Source organism: Puntigrus tetrazona, chromosome 24 (assembly GCF_018831695.1).
Source record: "Puntigrus tetrazona isolate hp1 chromosome 24, ASM1883169v1, whole genome shotgun sequence".
NCBI lineage: Eukaryota > Metazoa > Chordata > Actinopteri > Cypriniformes > Cyprinidae > Puntigrus > Puntigrus tetrazona.
Window position 1 is genome coordinate 18,983,922 of NC_056722.1, and position 15,787 is coordinate 18,999,708.

At 38.1% G+C, this 15,787-nt stretch overlaps 1 long non-coding RNA gene across 2 annotated transcripts in view; it reads right to left on the bottom strand.

The window, feature by feature from the left end:
- LOC122330063 overlaps window positions 1-13,653 on the bottom strand; it is a 66,238-nt gene extending 52,585 nt beyond the window's left edge. For both annotated transcript variants that reach the window (XR_006247974.1, XR_006247973.1), the window contains exon 1: window positions 13,474-13,653. This is a non-coding gene — a long non-coding RNA (uncharacterized LOC122330063). The remainder of the gene's footprint in view (window positions 1-13,473) is intronic.
- Window positions 13,654-15,787: the final 2,134 nt, after the last annotated feature.

Below are 15,787 nucleotides of genomic sequence, written 5' to 3' on the forward strand. Positions count from 1 at the left end.
ACTAATAGTAATACTAATACTAAAAAAATAATAATAAAAATAATAATACACCCAAAAACACATATACATATATAAAAATGTATTAATTTATTTTTATATATATATTATAAAATAAATTAATACATTTTTATATAATTACCATATTTAAAGATACAAAGAAACATTTATACCATATACGCTAGAAAGATATGGCTCTCGGTTATGTCACGACCACTTGACGTCTCTATTCACAGAGCAGTGTTGTAAATAATTACACACAATTAGCACTTAATTAATGAGGCTGAAACAAAGAGACAGCTCCCCTGGTGCACTTTTTCAGCTTGAGGAAAACACAGCCTTGCTGCTGTTGACAATATGCCATCTGTTTCCAAATCCGAGCCCTGGTAGCTCCGTTCTGTGATAATATGGCATGTTGAAACAGTAATCGCCCCCTTGGGCCGACATAATTACGACTCCATGTTAATCACCTAACAATTAGCAGCCATCAGTTCCAAGGGGCAATCAATGCATTAGGAGACTCTCCCACATGTTTCAGTGTTGTTCTGCTCATTTAAAACGCAAGCAGCCCTTCAGACTGACACCTTCTGTGCACAGAATAAGAAGTCATTTGCACTTGTACCAATTAAGATTACTAATATCCCATGGTGAATTGAAGCACCTTTCGCACCTTTTGTGGTGTTGATTTTTTTTTTTCCCCACTCACTTTTTTCATTTCTCTCCCTTTCCTTTTGTCCATGGTGTTTTTTGCCAGGAATAATTCTCAATATTTGACTCTCCTCCATCATCATTCTCCTCATATTAGAGCCATTTATTATGAATAATATTGTACAATTTGATTTGAACAAAACTATTGAAGCAGGTGCAACCCTGAGACTGATCTTCATCCCTATTGTGTTCCATTCGTTTTGATCAACAATATTAAAAACAATCCAAATACGAAAGCACGCCATCGATCACGTCGCAAATACATCTCCTTAAGTGGCACACGTCAAGCTGTACGGCTAACAATGCACATTCAAAATATACACTGCTGAGATTCGCGTCACTCGGGTTTGTTAATCGACAATAAGAAGACGGATTCGCTCTGCAAGTGTGGTTTATTTCTCTACAAGAGTGTTAGACTTTAGAAGCAGAGGTAAAACTTAAAAAGAACCGCTTATTATTTCGCATTAGGAGGCTTAATTCAATAGCAACCCTGACTGTCCTTTATTCCTTTCATTATTCTTTATATTGCACAGATGTTATTACCGTGCAGATGGCCACCTTCCCTTATTACTGCACTATATGGCTGCAGCCACATGCGTGAATTGATGTGTGAGGTGGAAATATTATACATCCGTAATATATACCGGGTGACATATTGTAATGCATATAGGGGGGTAAACATACACGGTCCTCCATATTCATGCATAGCCTGCCTTTTTCCCCCCATTCAGCTGAATAATCAGCAGAGGGTTTGGGAGTCAGGTGCCGGCCCCTATAACCGGGGCAGGGGGCTAATTTAAATGTCAACCTCAACATCACCAAAAAGTACCTATGGCAATCACTGAAAGGTTAAATAGGTTTTCTGTCTTGTTCTTAATTTGCTGAAATTGCTAAATCAATACCTGCAGTTGTAGTCACAGCTTCTTGTTTTACTGCTTTAAGATAAAGTCTACAGGAAGGCAATCTTCACTTCCAATTTGCAATGTTCAGCATCAGGGTGCCTCTTATCAGTGCTTTTAAAAAGCAGCTGTCCGGTCTAACCGCTGTGCCGACACACTCCGTGACGCGGGACCTTAAAAACACCTTGAGCCGGCAGGAAGAAAATACATATATGGTTGATACATAAACTACCCCAAAAAATTATTTTGAATTAAACATTTTCTCTATGCGTTTCAAAAGGATTCGCACATTTTTCATAAACCTCCCGTTCCTACAGAGTACATTACAAACAGCTGTTCATCAGGCTCAGAAGCTACAGGGAAAGCAAGGATAAAGGGCACAGCCTTAACTCACAGCCCAATACGGTTCACTGGATATATATGTGCGTGTGTGTGTGTGTGTGTGTGTGTGTGTGTGTATGTGAGCATGTGTGTGTGTCGTCTTTGTCTGCATATAAAACACAAATTTCGCCCTCAGAACACAGCTGGTTTCGGCTCTACATGTGAAATGGCACAGAAAGCTTGATTTACGGCAAGCAGGCATTCATGTGCTCGATTCTAAAGCCTTCCTTGCCCTGTCAAGCATTTAGTGTAAGTGTTTTAGCATTATGCTAATGAAGCTTTTGAAAGTGTGTGTTCATTTAGCTTGTTTTTAAGGCCCTTTCAGATCTTTTGTCTCAGTGTGGGCACTGCTAATCCATCTTAAAACCTCTTTTTAATCTCTCTTTCATTAGTGGAGATAAACGCAGAATGCCACCTTCGTAGCTTTTCGCTTTGATTGTGGGTTGGTCGTACAGAAAATAAAAAAATGCTAGTGTATGGCCTTATATTAATAGCCTTAGACTGCAATCAGAGGGCTCTGGGGACTTTTGCGTTTTATTGCAGAAATAATTTCACATGTTCCAGAACAGATTAAAGAAAATTTAATCTGGATATTAAGAACATTATATCCTAAAGTTTAGGGTCAGAGCTGGTACAGACAGGAAGAAATCCACAGAAATTAGAAATGGATTTGATTAGGGCAAACTGTAGATTTAAGAACTATAAAAAAAGGGGAGGAAAAAAACAGCATTATCATCATCATCATCATCATCTAAGCCTGGCTTGAAAACTACAGTGAGCCTTTTCTCAGAATTTTAAAATTATTTTGTGACGTCCTAATTTGTTCTGAATCATGTTACTCAAAAAGCAGATTTAGTCAGGAAATAAATAGCAACCAACTCGACATCATTTTCGGAGTCATTTACATTTCTGTTTCATTTACCATAAAATGCACTTATAATCTTAAATTCACAAATGCTCTCTCGACGACGCAAATAGTTCAAACAGTCGAGCTCGTCACTTTCATGATCTGAAGAAATCGTGGTTAAAGAATGCCTTGTTTACAATCTCCCATTAGGAAAAAAAGGTTCAAGAAGTTCATTTCTTGCCTCGCGCCCGGCGACAGCAATGCTTGGGGAAACACTGCCATCTACTGGTCATGCAAAAAACAACAGTTCGAGAGTTACCTATTCAAGATGCATAGAAAACATGCAAATAGCCTACATGTTAAGTAACAGAGCTCCTTGGGGTGTGTGCAACACATATTGCATGCACATTTCAGCCTTAAAAACAGCTCAGCGCAGGTCTTGCTGCACGGCACAGTGGAACCAATGACAGTTTTATGTCTGTAAAGAGGCATTAAATACGCTGAGACCCAAACAGCCACAACTGTACTGCTTTTTAAACCTTTTATAAAGACATTTTGAGTGTTTGAAATTAGCAGTGATGGTTAATCTCAACAAGCCATACAGCGAGTTAGTTTAAAAGTCACTATGTAAATAAACATATGTCGCAGGCCACATCATATGGAAGTAGTCTTCAAATGAAGGGTGTAGTAATACTGTAAGAATAATCAAAGGATTACTGCAAAAATGAGCAGTTAACTGTAAAATAAGTCTCTCCGCCCTGGCGGCGTGATTATACTTAAGCCCTGTAGTTAGGTGTTTTGAATTTCCATATTCACACACACGTTCCTAGACAAAGGTAAAGGAAGAAGAGGAGGGTGACAGTGTGGAGGTAGTAGCCAAAATGTCTGCCGCACCTTTTATTGAAGCGTATGAAAGGAGCTGAAGGAAACCCACACCCTGTTTTCATTAGCCTCATGTCAACCACAGAAAAAAAGGGAGAGGGAGAGAGAAAGAGAGAGGATGCATTTTCTTTCCTTTTTACCTATATGCCTCATATTACAGCATGCAGCTGGGAACCAAAGCCAGAAAGGACCTTTTTATGTTTTTTTTTTCTTAGAGAAAAAAAAATGTTTTCATTTAAAAATATTTTAAAAGCTTGCAAAAAAAAAAGAAGACACATTTGATACCTACTTCTGGTTCAAATAAAAAAAGCATTTTAAAATTATTATATTAGCCTCTGCACATTTTACGAAGAGGAGCAAATACAATTATAAATTGAAAAACATATTTAATGATATTACTGCTAATTGCGTAAATGTCAATCTGAATGTATACTAATTCAAATTTAAAATCATACACAAACGAAAGAGCAATTTGGCTTTTCATCAGATCGACTTTAAGCGCAAAACTGCTTTTTCCCCATGCGAAATTAACAGTTATGTCATGATCTCTTATTCCATCTGTTTTCACTTAACATATTTGCAAAACGTCTCTAAACAAAATATATTTTTGGAATTTGTAGTGCTTGTGAAAACAAAACCAGATGTTTCTGTGAGAAGGAGTGGAACGGAATAAAATTTACACATTTAAATAAAATATATATCATAGTGCTTTAGTAGGTGTGCGTGCATATGAATATGAAAATAGAAAGACTGTGTCACTCACTCGTGGCTGTTACACGAAGCTATTCTATTATTCAGTAAATTAACATCTCGTAAATATCGGTATTTTGGTACAAAATCAGGCAGCATTAAAGATTAAAAGAATGAAATAAAAAGCACCGCCCACTAAAAAGGCAAATAAACATCACAAATTACAAATGACTACATTCCTAGCAAGTGCCCTCATCAGTATGCAAACAGAATCGGCGGAGTAAAGATGAAGAGAATCAGAGCACAGGAAATGTGCATGTCGATCAAGCCGCTACGAGCAGCTGACTGACATTGTGTTTGTTAAAGCCCTGTGAGCGGTGAGAGCAAGCCTGGCTTATTACCATGTAGCATCCAACGCTAAGACTCAGCTTGGGGAAAGTGTGCTCTAACAGGCGCAAGACCCCCTCAGCCGAACATTTCGGCTTATACACATCACTGCCCCAAACGAGCATCAGCAACCCAATGACGCCTCTGCCAGCAAATTACATTCCTTAATGATCGTTTGACTGCGATTGTCACACGCATCACTCTGTGTTCATGCAAATGTGCGCTCCTGACCGGCCAATGGCAGATACTAATACTGCCCCATTCGTGATTAGAGATGATGGATCTTCCCTGGTTGATTACCACCACCACCAAAAAAAAAAAAAAAAAAAAACAGAGAGACTGCCCACCGTAAATCTACTCGCCCTAAACGTCAGCCGGCGTGACTCGCTCGCACTTATAAAAGGAGAATTAACGCAGGGAGATTAAGCTGAAGGAAATAACAGAGCGCCTCCTGTATATTACAATGGGCAGTCGGTGCCCCCTGAGAGCTGAACGCTGAGCTAGAACAATACATCCCTCATCAGGAACGGCGCAGAATTACAAGCGCATGGAATTACTAAAGCAGCACTCCAAACTCTGACACAGCAGTAAGCGACAGCAACCACCATTTAACCCAAATTACACGCACACTGCAAGCAACCACGGAGACGAGATAGTAAAACAACCACACGGCACGAGGGTTCATGCAATATTTTGCCAACTCGCTGATTGAAATATGACAGAGAGAGAGAGATATGACATATTTAAAAATATTTACCAGAACGTTTCCGTCCTCTGAACCGCCCTATTTCACTGTGTTTGAGCGAGTGTGTGTGCGAGCGCGTGCGTGTGTCTGGGGTTGAGCTAGCCTCTTCTTGGACCGGGGAAAAAGCAGACGGGGGATAAGACAAGTGTGGTGTGTGTATGAAGCCGTGGCCCCGAGACGCATGACCCACCGTGATGTTTCGGGAGCCAGTCAGTGACCTTGCGCTCTTTCTGTGATTAATTCCCTCTGCCTTGTGCTCGGCTGGCCCACAAAATTGTCCCCAAAAATCACATTTGGACAAATAAAACTTGAGCCAATTCGGTCCCTTTCAAAAACAACAAACACTTTCGAATGTGAATCCAACTATAAATCCACATCCGATCCAATGTGTTGATTGGATGTGCGTTTATAGTTGGGAAGAGTACAGGAATTGAAAAATCTAAAAGAGGAAGACAAAGCAGTCAGTCAGTCAAAATGGAGGTTTGCAATAGGGGAGCCATTACAAATATTCTTTTTTTTCCCCAACCAGAGATTCTTCTCCACCGCGGCACGGCGATTCTCATTTTCTGACAGACTGAATTACTATTCATTCACTTTCTTTTCTGATTATGTGCTGGACAGCGAAAATTTGGGGGGCTGCAAATGCAAATTTTTTTTTCTTCCCCCCTCTCGTCTGACACCATGACAGCAGTCTCTGCCGTCACAAGGGCAAAGTGGGGAGAGGAGCAATCTAGCATCCAGGGATATGAATTTCTGATCAGTGGCGGGTCGGCTGCTCCTACCGCAGGCTTACAGTAATCCCATTGGACAGCCGGCTCTGATGAAGACAGGGAGAGGGCCACCACAATAGAGGTGGCTTACAGTGGCGAGAATCTCGCTGTAATTTAAAGTCACGCGTTTTGAGCACCGCAGATCGCGTAAGAAAGACCAACAAGGAGTGATTTAACCGCTGGAATGGTTATGTAGATTGCGCTTACCCGTCCTACACACCCATTTTCACCGCTTCCATTGTTTATATTAGCTCTCGGTCAAACGTGCTCGGGTGACGCGCTGTTTAACAAACATTTTAATGCGCCCCCTCGGGCCCACTCTGATTAATGAATTTGGGTTTGATTCCATTCACTGGGAAACACTGGTATTCTTTCCCATTTAACGGGAGGAAAGGGATGCGGGTTGGGTGAGGAATAATGAATTGTGAATCTTTTAATCAGTTCGGATATTCGTGCATACATTTTCAGGAAAGAAAAATGGGTTTCGAGTAGGTTTTAGGGTGGAAATCCACCCCGCTCTGGGAAGAGGCTCCAAATAGCCCTGGGATTCGTAGAGCAAACACTAGCGCAACAAAGTTGACCAAGGCTATCAGAAGCTGTTAGCCTGAGACAGACAGAGCACATTCTTATAAAGGTCATGAATCTGGGCTGTGTGGACACATGACCAAACGAACTTTGTAAATGTTATTGTACAGGATGACCCGTGTGAGGTAAGGTGTGCCTCAATCTGCTTTAGTAGACTTAGTGACAAAAGTGGATATTTATATATACTTAAGAATACTGGACCCCCTGCCTGAGACTTTACAGGCACTATACAGGCTGTCAAATGTTCTATTAAAGCACTAGCTGTTGTTTGGATCATCATGCTGAAGATCATGATCAACAGGTTTTACACAAACTTTTATAATTATTCATGTAGTTTGAGTGCTGTTGCTAAGAGTCAAACTAAATACTAAGGAATTCAGAAATGCATTTTGTCAGTCACTTTAACTTTTTCATTTAAATTGGTATAATTTAGAATATATTTAAAAGTACTAAGAATTTTCTTTTAAATAATAAAAATACGCAACATCTACATAAATGTTTCTTCATCACAAAATAAGCAAATGAGTATAATTTCTGAAAGGCCATGTCAATAAAAACTAGAGTAAACTAATGACTTCAGAAATATAGTACAATAATAATACTTAAAAAAAATTTTATATATGAACAAATAAATGGCATAAACACGGTTTGCTTTTTTCTCTAAATTTTATTTGCATGTATTTAACTTAAATGTATCCAACAATGGTAATAAAATAGTTATTTTTATTAAAATTTAAGAAAAAATAATTTAATAATAATAATAATAATAATAATAATAATAATAATAATAATAATAATAATAAATGAACAAACTGTTAACTAAATCTCCTGGAGCACTAGGGAACTGAATCAAAATGAAAATGTAATCATAAAAATATCAATCTCATCTAAAAAGAAACCGTATTAACAGCGGTGAAAAACTACTTTTCAGAACTGCAACACACCCATCTACTTCAACACATGATGACATGGCAACAAAAGGCTGCTCCACAACAGAATATGCGCTGACCCACAGAGTAAAAACACACAAAACATGACAGCTTATTGTTCCACCATAACTAAGAACCCAAGTCTTTGCCATAAAACTGCTTTTGTGGGAATTTTAATGACGGGGAAGTCATCCACAGAGAATGAATAATGAATGAAGCATTTGATTTTGGAGGCAGAGACTGGGTTCCTGTACTATAAAGGATATTGTTGAGAGAGTGTGGCAGTTGAAAAGCATGAATACCCAGGCGGGGGCAGAGGGGGCAGCGGAATCAGCAGAGTTTGCTTGAGCGAATTAATTCACCTGAGTACTGTGAAGGCGAGAAGCTCGGAATATTAACAGGGCTCTTATTGTAATTGCATGATTACGGTGCACCCGGACACCAAATAAAACCATTATTTTGGTATTTTTACACACATATTTGATCAAAGCTGGCTGACATGTTTATATATTTATGCATTTGTTGGTTTTCAAGCCCGCCGAGTTGACCGGGAACGATGATGTCATTCGGACAGAGGGCAAAAGTGGCCCAATCAGACGCTTCAATCCCCCCTGCAGCTCCTGCAAGCCTTTCCTCATAACCGCAGGAGCAGGTGATTTACAATATGGAAACGAATTGTTCCAGATCTTCATGATGCCTCTCGCAGGGGGGAACCAATATCGAAGGAGGTTAAAGAAATGAGATTAAGGACCGGGCCCCATGCCGCACCGCTACAAGATTGGGCCCGGGGATAGACACATGCATTAGACTGATGAAAGTGAGGCAGCTGATCAGAGTTCTGAGATGAACACTTGTTCAAAAAAAGAGCTTGATGGAAAAATAGAGAGAGAGAGAGAGAGAGATGACAACATCTGTGAGGTAATGAAAGCGCATTGTGTCGTGCTAGATTGTATGGAGGCAACTAATCAGATCTCAGAGGGTAGAAGGGTGCCGGTGTCATTCCCCGGGTTCTTCCTGCTATTGTCGTGATGGACCGGCCTTCACTACGAGGCCTTCGCTAGATGATGAGTGTCTCACACATGAGGGGTTATGGGAAGTTCACATGAACGAATGAAGTCCATTTCCGAGGTGTGCGATGAGAGAGCAACACAACCGGTGTTTTCAATTTACAGCTCGGGCCAAAGAAACGTACATCTGCGAAAGAAAGACGAGGAAAAAAGCCCCAAAAATGCTTCCCACAGAGGTGGCCTGCAAATACATTGAAGAATGTGGTGGGATTTCTACAGAACGTGCCAAGATGAATTGTGGGATCGGGGTTGTGTTTTAAAAACATTAGTCAAATTTTATGGCCAGGAACTTTCCTTAAACTCATTCTCGTTGTGCAGAGAAACATCTTCGCATATGTTGGACCTCTGTTTACGTGCCGATATCGAGAACTGCAAGCACCTCACAACTCGAATTACCACAGGCGTCCATGCAGCTAAGTCTAAAATAACCAGTATCACCTCATCATGCTGTAGGTGGGCAGAATTATGACTGGTGGCAAATTAAGTTGTTACATCTGCGCCGTGTTGAAATATGGAGTGCAAATAGATGCGGTGAGGCAAAGTCGCAGAAGCGCTTGACTTTATCAGGAGACATGCTGGGCACCAATCTCTCTCTGCCAGGCAGGTCATTTACCTCCAGAGCACACTCGGCAGTATTGAAGCAGTCAGGACTATCTGTCCCAGACACATGCCTGACAGAGCACCGTGTTGAATGCACAAATGCATTTAAAATGCAGCTTGCATTTTTCCCCCTAGACACATGCATGCATGAGGGTTTTAAAAGGGTGAAATGCAGCATGCATCTGAATATTGTATTCGTCTGGGACTGTGTTGCAGCTCTATTTCAATGAACATGTTAAAAAAAAAAAAAAAAAAAAAAAAACACCTGATGATGTGGCAAGCATAGTCTCGCTAATCGCAAGGAAGGAAAATCCAGTGCAATTCACACATTCAATAACACAGATACATATTTTCTATAATAAGCTTTTTTTTAATTTCTTTTTTCTGCCGTTTTGCCTTTTAACGGCACTGAATGTCGACACGCCGGCCCTGCAGCTTGTTTTTAATTTCTAAATTAAAATGAATTGTGAAATAACTGGGGGGCATAAAGTAAAAAAAAAAAAATGTTATGGTACAACTGTTCTGATATGAAGACAAAAAGCTCATTAAAATTATTAAATTCTTGAATAACTGAATAATAAATCGTATTATTTTCTTAGAGAAAAAAATATTCATATGCTTATGCAATATGCTTATTTCGAAGACGTTTATCTGCCCAATAAAAGTCATGTGGTCAAACCGACAAGTGGAAACAAGCAGAAAAATACACAGAACATTTTTTTTCTTGGAGAGTACACATGCAGATCATGACAACGGAACATATAAGATAATTAAACTTTTCATGCAGCTTTTTGTAAGAAATGTTAATAATAAATAAGAACATTATTATTATTATTATTATTATTATTATTATTATTATTATGCATAACAGTTTTTAATAATTAATTTTACCTCATGAAATACATTGAAAATACATTTTATTAACACTTTTAGAATGTAATCGGAATTAAGCAGACACTTATGCTGAATTTTTGTAGCAAGACTTATCAAATATTCAAACTGAAAATTATCTTAAATGTAATATTTTACAGTATAATTGTTTTACTGTCTTTTTAATCAAATAAATGCAGCATTGGTGCCTTAAAGAGTTTAAATTCATAAAGAGATTAAATTCATAAATTAACTAACTTACAAATGAAGTTCAGAAATCTTATTAAACTTCTGAACAGTAATATAGATTTTTCTTTTTCAAAATAATAATAATAATAAGAGTAAAGAATAATGACAATAATAATGTATGTGTACGCTTACATGTAAAAGCTATTAAAAAAAAAATAGGTTCAAGGTTACACCACATGATATTAAAAAATAAACGTGTTTTCTTTCAAATCCCAGACTGTTTTCAAAACCATAAGAAACCATCATGAATGCGGAAGGCACATTTCTGAGAACTAGATTATTCCTTTTCCTAAAAGTGGACCCTTATATGAATCAAACACAAACAAAACATAACCACTAAGTGCAGTATCTAAACCACATGAGCTAACGACATCTTAAAGGTGACGAAAAAAAGACATTAAAAGAGATAATCATCGAGTTGGACCACATCTCTGTTTGTTACAGGAATCTCCTTGTTCACTAAGAAAATAATGAAGGGTGTATTATTCTGCACGGTGTAATGCTAATAGAAATGTCCTCGTCAAATGTTGTCTATCAGGGATATAATGAGAGTTGCATTATTCCAGCAGGGTGGAAGGTAATGAACTTAAATTCATTTAAAGTGACTATTCAAGGGAGGGGGGAAAAAAAAATGCAAGGAAGGCTATAATTTCAAGGTGTGCAGAACGATCGGCTATCCGTTTCCCTTATTTCCAGAAGACGCCTGTGGAGCAGTTTGCCACGGTGCCCCGCAGAGAGCAACACATCAGTCTAGTCAGCGGGGAGTCATCATCATTTTCTTTTTGATTAACGATTCCCCAACTAAATATGATAGAATAGGATGGTAAGCATATTATTCGAAATTAAATAAGTCACAAAAGTTCGGCTGCGCTCGAGTGTTGTCACTTAAAGAGACAAACATCAAGCGGAGAGTTTGTTTTTTGTGTCAATTATTAATAGGAGGAAGTTCCAGATAACAATAGCCGCATTTAATTTGCTACGCATTAAAATAAAATAATAAAAAAAAAACCTAAAGATAAACTTAATTATTTTGCTCATAAATTAGTCTTTGCAAGTACAGAGAAAGCCATTGTGCCTGTGTAATTAATTTCTTATACTATTTGTGAGTACATTTCATAATTATTCAAATTTCCAAAAGGGCTGAAACACTTCCTTTAGAGGAGAGTGATTTTCTACACTTGACTTCCTGTTATAATCAAGGTCTTTCTAACCTGATAACTGAAGGTTACGCCTCGGTGAATAATTCAGTAAGGCACGAAAACTCTGGCGGCATGGAGAGCACTAATCTTATATAGTCACAGTAAAGGATATTAGGGAACAATTGCCAAAAGTGACACATCTAATAGAGAAAGATTACTCTGCGCTACATCAATTTGATTTGAATTGAATACATTTCACGAGCATTTTCTGCTGTGCCGCCCGGACATAATGCAAGAACGCAAGGTGTCAGAGAAGGCCAGGAACAGTCGGCCATTCTCAGACTAAAGCCACATTTATGAAAGTGCTCAAAGGGAGGGCGCCGCTCTGATGAGAGAAACCAGCATTTCGGTCCATCCTAAATGGCTTTACCCGCTTCCGTTTTCAAAGCAATACTGCCGTTTAATCAGGTAAGACATGCAGGCGATGAAAAAAGGTGGAAATCATTCAAGTTACGAATGGGTCCCTTCAATGCTGGAAGCCACAGGGTTTCTACACCTTTGCTTGCTTTCAGCAAAAAATTCTGTTGATCTGGAGGGGAATTATGGGTAAAATGTGTGGCTGAAAAATGATGGGGCGCAATCTTTACCCTTAATCTCTCATTGAGTGGCAAGCTAGTCCCCAGCCTGACAGACGCCATTAATTTTAAACTGTACTTACATTACCAAGTGTATGCGTGTGGTGATTTTTTTTTTCTCTCTCTCTCTCTTTCCTTTGCTTGAACCTTGATCTTTAAAAGGGTGCGATGTCAGCCTACCCTGAATTCAAGTCCACCACAGCTAATAGACCACTATTCATTCATTTTAAATGGAGAGCGGAGTTAATCAAAAATATTCCCTGATGGCACAAATAAATGAACACGCTATCAACAAATGCTTTATAAAATAACCCAGCGTGGAACACTTAAGCTAAGAGTCTTGAAGGCAGCTGCGATTCTGATCCACGTTTGCATACGTTATAAAATAAAAGATCAAGTGAGATTTGTGGAGACTCTTGCTAGAAATTCCTCACAATAAGAAGCAGCGTTACAGTGGCTGCACCTTCAATGCGCCTTTAATGACACCTAGTGGCCAATGTTTGCAATTTAATTAAATGGGGATTAGTGCTTCAGATGTGTACAACTGCTTTTTTAAATTGACATTTGTAATGACTAGCCAGAATGATTACATTATAGATCAAAAAATACCAGTAAAAAAAAACAATAATAGTGAAACATCTTAGTGTCCATTTACTTGCAAGTAGAAAACTTTGACAAAAGTGTAATAGTTATTAGTTAAACTAGAGCCACACATTTCCACGGGATTTAATGAGGAGCAAATGCTATTTGTAACAGCAAATTAATAGTATGGATATTGACTAGTATCTGCAAAATACTAGTGTTTAATAAATACTTAATATTTCCTAGTTAATTTACTAGTAGAGTAAATAGAAAATGAAAATGTTACACTGAAAAAATACCATAACCTATATTATTTTGCTTGTCAGCAATTAGACAAACAACACAGACGTTAGTTAAAGGAATAAATGTTAAAACATTAAAACTTGTTGCTATAGAACCATATTATATCATTTCAGACATGCTAACGTTACTAACGTATATGACCAGAAGAACGGGTTAAGACAAACACTAAACATACAGTTCACAGAAAAAGATACAAACAGTCACTCACCTTCGCTGTCTTTCCATCCACGGAGAAACTGAAGGAAGCGTCATGTTTGGTCATTTCGTCTCTTTATTTCAATATTCATCCGACTGTAATATAAATTTGTGTCTTTGAGCTCAATGCTAACTAAACGAGCGAGTAGGCCTCAGATAGGCCTCTTCCCGCGTGAAATTTACTGGCATGTGCCAGCGACGTTATTGAGAATAAAACAAACTTAATTGTAAATCAATTCATATTTTTATCTTAGACATTTACCAAATTTGTACGTATTTTATTTTCGTTAAAGAAAATAAAATGTATTACTTTTGCGATTAGCCAAGCTGTCGTCTGAGGCCCCGCCCATAACTAAACATTTTTCTATTATTTGGTTCATTATACAGTGTTTAACAAACTTTTTTATAATTATACAACAACTTAATTTAGTCTCCTTTAAAAAATTATATTAGCCTATATCATTTAGTAATAGGTGTATACATACATTCATTCACATTATTACAGTAAAAAAATAATTCAATTAACAGAGAAAAAAAATCCAGGGTTTTTTTTTTTGTTTGTTTGTTTTGTTAGAAATCAATATCCTAAAATGTTTTTGTTTTTTTTTCCCAAAACGTTACAAAAATCTCCTTATTTTAAAAATATGACAAAAAATTACATCAAACCATCCCCAAATCTCAATTTCCTCTCGTATAAAAGATTTAAAAGAGCTTTAGACCTTGCTAAGTCAAAGCAGGGGTTTAAAGTGCAGCACTGCAACAGAAGCAGTCTGTAGTCTGGAAGTGTCATTATGCAAACAAATGATGGTTCTACGCGAGAAAAGGGAGGAAAATTCCTCCTATTCAGCTTGTCGGCGATGTGGATTACAATCACTTTGAGTATCCTCGCTGTCATGAATGTCAAGGTGTAGTGTGTGAGAGTTTCCTTCACCACAAAGGTGAAGAACAGATATGCTTATTCCATCCACTCCACATTGCTCAGAGGAGGCTTACCGAGCCTTAATACCACACCGTCACACAAAGCTGAACACCTCAGATGAGATGTGTGCCTTGAATACCAAGATAATGTTTTGTATACAAATAAGTGCATTCAGCCTTGTGCGCTTGTTCATTAAGGATCACTGGATGCTCAGCCTTCTCCCGTCAAGCTTGCCGTTTAACCCCACGCGAGCTGCCACTCCATTATGGAGTTGATTGGAGGGTTTGCAATGTTTATCTTACCTTGCTCGCTCTCCATTTCCACTTCCTCCAAGCTCTCCCGCGGTATAATAGACAGCGACTATTGACGGCATCATCCGACTCATCTGCCCTCAGGCCTTGTGCACTTACACCTAGTGATATCAGATTGCTTTCTGGAAAAGCATCCAAACAGGGCACACTCCAAAACTTATTACGGCTTCCCATGAACGTCGTGGTATTGACAACGTGGACTTCACCTGTGCCAAATGCTGTTGTTTAGATGCAGAAAATAGCCTGATTTGATGTGTTTTCGAACGAGCCTACTGTTCTTGCTCTTTCTCCGTCTGTCCGTCTCTCTTTTGGAGGCAGAGATTCTCCATGTGTCAGAGAGCAGCACGGTTTCACCCAGCTTAGACGAGATGTTATGATCACCTACTTTCTCGTCTCAGCTTCTTCGTTTTGTCGTAATGGCGTACGTTCCATTTATAGCTCACAGTGGCTTTTCACTTCTAGCATTTGCTTTAGAAAACTGACAAAAGTTGCAAAAAGGGATATACTGTATATGCATTAGGTCTCATCTGTCTTTTTATGCTTTATATTTATACGGTTGCCGCATGAATCACCTGTGTGAATGTACTGTTGCCCTTAGCATGCAGGGTCTATTGACATTTGCCAGGATATACATGACCTTCTGATTGTAATGCAAGTGACATTTTGATGTGTATATGAAGGGGAAAAAATTACTTTTAAAACGCAATGTGTCGGAATAGTATGAAATACAACATGAAACACTTTTGCTGTTAAAAAGTTAAAGCTTTCTGAGGTTTGTATATTAGTTTAAATAATGATTTTATGCATTAAAATGAAAAAGTAAAAAAAGATTTCTTTTGCAAATAAACACATTTCTTTTGACCTTTTTATTCCTCAAAAAATCCTACAAAAGAAATAAAAAAGGAAAAGTATCAGTTTCCACAACAAATATTAAGAAGCCCAAGTAATAATATTTTTCAGTATTTACTGTATTTTCAATTTTGTCTTTATTTTTTAATTTTGAATTATTTAACTTTCAGAAGAATTTGCCTCTCAACTATAGCTTGATTTGTTTCATAGATTTTTTAATATTGCGGTATAATTTATTTTTTCACAAA